The sequence below is a fragment of the Myxine glutinosa genome, chromosome 9, assembly GCF_964187855.1.
Source record: "Myxine glutinosa chromosome 9, kmMyxGlut1.1, whole genome shotgun sequence".
NCBI classification, from domain to species: domain Eukaryota; kingdom Metazoa; phylum Chordata; class Myxini; order Myxiniformes; family Myxinidae; genus Myxine; species Myxine glutinosa.
The window spans coordinates 74,451,194-74,458,359 of NC_136269.1; positions in this window are offsets into that span (position 1 = coordinate 74,451,194).

A 7,166-nucleotide genomic window follows, 5' to 3' on the forward strand; every position below is an offset into this window, starting at 1 on the left:
ATGCTTTCTTATTTATCTCTTCTGAATATAATTGATGTTTATAACTTCTTATTCCATTAATCTTTCTAAACTCTTCTTTCTTTGTTGTTAAACAGTTATAATAATCCTTAAAGTTTATTGTTTCTTTAATAACATTTTTCTTTACACCTTTTAACTTCTTATCAGTCTTTTCAACATTATTCACAATGTATTTATAAGCATAAGCCTTTGACCTCAATCCCACAAATTCACTCATAACATTTCCTCCTAATTCATCCTTGAACTTTCCAATCACCTTTTTATTTTTAGAAGAGAACAACTCACTCTCTGGACTGTAATTACTCGTGTCATAGATATTAATGTCTCTTTTCATGTCTGAATAAACATCGTTGGTATTAATTTTCAAAATAAAACTATCTGTATCCATATAAAGTAGATTAACATCATTTTGATATTTCTTCCTCAAGTTATTATAAAAGTAATCATACATTAATGACTTTGATAAATCAAGAATTGTTGTTCCAATATAAATAGGTTTGTTCATTTCAATACTCTCTTTAATCAAATGGATCGCACAAAAGTTCTCAGTAAAGACCTCAGCTCGAGTAAAACTCGGTCTATTAATTAATTTTGATGCTTGTTCCCAAGATGTTGATAGTCTGATATTTTGTCTTTTCCTCACATTCTCCATAGTCTTACCAAAGACCGCATTATTCATCAATTTATAAAAGTCTTTCTCAAAATCTGTTTTTGACTCTGTTCTTCTTTGTGTATTAAAATCAATGTACCCCTTTAACCAATGACTTTGATTGAACTTTAGAACCCTATGGATCTTCTCTACTCTTAGACCTTTTGATAAATATTGTCGCAAATTTCTTTGGTGTAGAACATAATTTTTCTTGTTATATAATGTAGTAAGTAATTTTTCTGTTGATTCACCTATATCAAACGATCGTTGATAATCACTCAACCATTCTTTCTTTGGACTTGCTTTCTCACAAGCAAATGGGAGATCTTTGTGTAGGTTATGGAGTTCCTCTGGATATTTTAAATCAATTTCAAAATAATAACCAACTTTTTCTTCATCCAATTCTTTTTGTGTAGAGATACATACATCTTGTAAAACGTTTTTGTAGTCTTTTTCCTTTACCCATCTAAGTTTTCCATAAGGAAGAGCCTGAGACATTGCCCAGCCATACAGGTTGTTCGCGTCATAGTACATCAAGTAAGAACTCTCTTTCGTTGGATCATAATTTGGAAGATATTTGTTATTTGCTTTTGCGTATCTACTCGAGCAGACTTGTGAAATTCCACCTCTTTTTGCCTTTTCAATCATCAAAAGCATATCAACATCGGTTATCAAATCCAAATCTTGTTTTGTCATTTTCAACATCGCACTCCAGGCCAATCCAGGTGCTGTGTAGTAGTGAGCAGGATCCAATCCATATCCAGTGCGACAAACAGATCTAAAGGCTTCAAATACATCGGCCAATAAAAGCACATCAGTTTTGAGATACAAATCGTGATACTCGCCAAGATTCTTGATGTTATATTTTTCCCAAACATTTTGTGCGTGTACATAATCTTTATCAGATATATGACTATTATTTAATTTGTTATAGAAATTTTCTTTTGAAGGAAGTTGTGTTTCATTGAATCTCTCAAATGAGTCCATATAGTCATAGGGGTAAATTCCCTTTTGTGTTAGAAAATCTTTATCTAAAAAATACTCTGAAAGACATGGAAACTCTTTTAGATTTTGAACCAAGTTAACCAATGGACTTGCCATGAATTTAAATGTATCAAGAAATCTGATATGAGTAATAGGAGATGTGTGAATTGTTTTTGTGAATGAAATGTATTTCTGATCCGTGTTTGGAATTGCTGAGATACTTCCAGAAGTCTTTGAGAGTTCCTTGATAAATAGATGTGTATCATAATGAGCGTTGTTATGAAGAAAGACAGGAATGAAAGAGGGGAGTTGATAATTAATATTACAACTTTGATGAGCCGGACCTCTATATTTACCAGTGAGATGACAATGGTCTCTAACCTTTAGACCTTTACCAATTTTCTCCTCACAAATATGACAGACATTGTTTTTTATAAATTCCCTTTTTTCTTTACTTGTTAAGGACATTGGTTTATTGGTTTCTCTCATTATCTTGGTTAATCGAACACAGTCTTTTTCTAGTCGTTTCACAAACTCCTCTGGGGTATTTGAGCCTCTATACATCTCTAACTTGTTATATTTATCACCAACGGATGATTTGATATAATAACAAAAACCACAAGGAGTATGTTTTTGATATTTATTTGTGTATGATTCTTTTGGATCTTGAGAAGCAGCATCAATTTTTTCTAAAATACTTTCAAAATCAGCATATATAACAAATGGATGTTTGATCTTTTTATTTTCATCTTTGAATGTGATCTTTGAGCCTTCTTTAGGCATATTGATTACCGTTGATTTATGTTCGCCACAATAATTTGAATGTTTATCTAATCTTTCTTGTGAATTGAAGAAGTTAAGACAACGCAAACAAATATATATTTTATTTGTTCTCTTACAGACTTGTGGTTTTATTAATTTAGCAATATCTTTGATGTATGTATAATGTGAATTTTCGTCTGAATTAAAATATAGAAGATTAATATGAGTTTGTTTACAATTGTCAGAAAGCTTTAAAACCTGAATGTTGTTTGTTTCTGTTAGACCATAAACATTAACTGATAAATTATTCATCTTTTCAAATTTAGGAATATCATTTAAAGTCATCGGAAACTTTAGATCTTTCGTATTTAATGTATTCTCATATTTTTTATAATGAGATACTCTTTCATCATGAAAATGTGGAGGATGTAAGTGTGCTAAAATAGACCAGAGAAAACATTTATTGTCTTTATTTTTGATATTGATAACTGCTTTTCTATTTTTGATAACACTGGGTAAATCAATGTAAGAAGAAGCTTTTAGAGGATCTGATTTAAGAATATGAATGTCTATGTAAATAATTTTTCCTATATTGAATCCACTTCCTACGATTGAATTATCCACATCTTGCTCTTGTTTAATAAGTTCATCATAGACTCCTGATGTTTTAAAATCTTGATATGAAGATATAAAGTGTGGCTCAGTTCTCATGTATGGTGCATCTATAACTCCTTCATCCTTTGTCATTTCTAATTTTACTCCCATATAAAATTTAAGTGGTTTCATTTCCTTTAGTGTTTTTTCAATCAACGTTTGAACAGCAGGTTTAACTATTTCTACAGCATCAACTATAGACTCTGGTTCAGGAGGTTTGAAGTTAAAGACTCTTATTTTAATATGTCCTTTGAATGCTCCATCAGAGTTTTTAGTTGTGATAAAATTTGATAAATGTAGATTTGTTTTAAGATGTATTTTGAAGCCTTTCTTGAGGATATTTTTATTACATGTAGAACAGTGTTTTGTTTCAGGTGGAAGAGGGGAAAGTTTGTTTAAAATGTTGTATGTATGTTTTGCGGTGAGAATATGTTGTTTATAATATTTTACTTCCTTCTCGCAAGTATCACAATAAACCATATTTATAGCGTGAGAAAACGTGGTGTTTTATATATATCACTGTGCTTAAAATAAAACACTTTTGAGCTTTACAGCTCCGTTTTATATATATCGCTGTGCTTAAACTAAAACACTTTTTCACTCAGAATCATCTAAGTCATAACTATCACATGAATACTCAGAATCATACTCAGAGTCATCAATAAAGCTACTCTCATAACTATCATTTGAGCACAAACTATTAGTATCATAACTATCATCTGTGTTCAATGAAATACTATCATCACCATCGTCCAAGTTCAATGAAATACTATCATCACTATCGTCTGAGTTCAATGAAATAGTAAAATCTTCACTGCTGTATTGACTCATATTTAATTAGCAAGAAAAATATTCCCATCAATATCTATATACTTTCTTTCATTAACAGATTCAATCTCTACAATTTTTATATCAAAAGTTATCTTTAAATAATCTCTAACTATCATAGAACGAAATGACATTTCACCAGAAATATTAACATCATTCATTTTACTTAGATCTACACCCTTTGGATTATTAAAGAAAATACAAATGTCTCCTCTAGAATTATTAATGGTCTTATCATTCTTTTTCAAAGTATCGTGGTCAATCACTTTTTCAAGCTTTGAATAAATTGCCAGGAGTAGAGGAGAAACTTTTGTTAGATTTACTTTAATGGATGTCTTTCCAGGTATAGTTAGAGCTCTTCCTTTAAATGAAATAGAGGGGCTCATGTTATTTTCCATAACTGGTTTTACCCAAAAATTTCCATATTTATCTTTGTTCAATTTAACATCTTTGACATATTTTTCTATATCTTCCACCGAAGTAGAGATTGATTGAAATTTGTCTTTTGTGCTTTGAAACATTGTATTTATTAATGAATAAACTTGCGTTTAGTTTAAGTAAAAATTTACCACATAAATATGATAAGTTCTGAAGGATATTTAGAATTTCCAGACTCTCCATATGATAAATTAGAGAATTGTCCGGCTTGTGATAGAGTGGGGCTTAATGATGAGGATTCATATAAACAATGTATTTTCTGTGATTTAATTTTAATTAATGATAATAAGAAATATAAAAAAATATATAACTCTTTTAAATTAGAACCAAAAATGAATTACTTTACAAGATTAATAAGAGAGATGAATGTTAAGTATTGTGATGATAATACACCATTTCTTTCAAGGGAAGAGACTAATTGTATTGAGGAAATGTATAAGGGTTTAATGATATTTATTATTCAAAATAATTTTAATGGAAATGTTAATACAAGATACTATATAAATAAAATAATGGATTATTTTGAAATTAAACCCGAACTCAGGATAAAATATAGAGTTTCTCAAATAGCTCAAAAAAAGTTGGATAACTTGTTTTCCAAATATATAAATGAATGATTTTTTACCCGTTTGGGAAAATAAGATAAAATTTAATAACCATAAAAACATTCCAAATTCATTGAGATGTCTAATAGTTGGTTCAAGCGGATGTGGAAAAACCTGTTTACTTTTAAAGATGCTCCTTGGTTCTAATTTTTTAGATTATGATAATTTAATAATTTTTACAAAGTCAAGTTTTCAACCCGAGTATCAACTACTCTCACAGGGTTTTAATGCGGGTCTTAAAAAGGAAGACATTATCGGTTTATTTAAACTTCAAAACAAACTAAATGATTATAATATTGATGATATAATACAATTATTTTGTGATACACAGAAATCAAAATCGAAACCCATAACTTGTATTCTCAGTGATAATACGGATGATATACCTTCACCTCAAGATTTAGATAAATCAAAAAAGAACCTTGTCATCTTTGATGATTGTGTTAATGAGAGAAACCAAACAGTAATGGATAGCTACTATACAAGAGGGAGACATTCTTCTTGTAATTGTATATATCTTAGTCAATCATATTTTCAACTCCCTCGACGCTCAATAAGAAACAATGCCAATACTTTTATTTTATTTAAGTTAAATTCAATAGATGTAAATAATTTTTGGAGAGATAATTGCTCTACGTTATGTAGTAAAAAAGAATTTGAAAATTATATGAAACACACGATTGGAAAATATAAATATATTGTTGTGAAACAAGATGAGATACTAAATGATATTTTTCAATAAATAAATACAGAAAATGAATACTGAAGAAAGAGAAAGAAAGTTTAAGGAACATCAACAATTAGTTTCAAAAGTTGTTAAACAACAGGAAGAGATAAAGAAGAAACGGAGACAGAAACTAACTGGTGAAGAAGCCTTTGAAAGAAAACAAGAGAAATTCTTTAAACCACTTTTGAAAACTCAACACCCTACAGTTCCCACGGTAGAATTTACTCCGAAAAAACTTCAAATGCTCAAAGATTTTAGTCAGATAACAAAACAAGAACTTGGTGAATTAGAATATGATGACGAGGGATTATTTCGGAAACTTGAGCAGGTAAATCAACCCCCTAATTATGTTGTGGAAGCTCTTCAAAACAATGAATATTCTGCGGGTTCAAAAACCAGAGCAGGTCTCATTCCAACAGAAGAACCAGCAGTGTTTCATTGTTTTGAAGAGCTTCCACAACATAATTAGGGGGTTGATTTACCTGCTCAAGTTTCCGAAATAATCCCTCGTCATCATATTCTAATTCACCAAGTTCTTGTTTTGTTATCTGACTAAAATCTTTGAGCATTTGAAGTTTTTTCGGAGTAAATTCTACCGTGGGAACTGTAGGGTGTTGAGTTTTCAAAAGTGGTTTAAAGAATTTCTCTTGTTTTCTTTCAAAGGCTTCTTCACCAGTTAGTTTCTGTCTCCGTTTCTTCTTTATCTCTTCCTGTTGTTTAACAACTTTTGAAACTAATTGTTGATGTTCCTTAAACTTTCTTTCTCTTTCTTCAGTATTCATTTTCTGTATTTATTTATTGAAAAATATCATTTAGTATCTCATCTTGTTTCACAACAATATATTTATATTTTCCAATCGTGTGTTTCATATAATTTTCAAATTCTTTTTTACTACATAACGTAGAGCAATTATCTCTCCAAAAATTATTTACATCTATTGAATTTAACTTAAATAAAATAAAAGTATTGGCATTGTTTCTTATTGAGCGTCGAGGGAGTTGAAAATATGATTGACTAAGATATATACAATTACAAGAAGAATGTCTCCCTCTTGTATAGTAGCTATCCATTACTGTTTGGTTTCTCTCATTAACACAATCATCAAAGATGACAAGGTTCTTTTTTGATTTATCTAAATCTTGAGGTGAAGGTATATCATCCGTATTATCACTGAGAATACAAGTTATGGGTTTCGATTTTGATTTCTGTGTATCACAAAATAATTGTATTATATCATCAATATTATAATCATTTAGTTTGTTTTGAAGTTTAAATAAACCGATAATGTCTTCCTTTTTAAGACCCGCATTAAAACCCTGTGAGAGTAGTTGATACTCGGGTTGAAAACTTGACTTTGTAAAAATTATTAAATTATCATAATCTAAAAAATTAGAACCAAGGAGCATCTTTAAAAGTAAACAGGTTTTTCCACATCCGCTTGAACCAACTATTAGACATCTCAATGAATTTGGAATGTTTTTATGGTTATTAAATTTTATC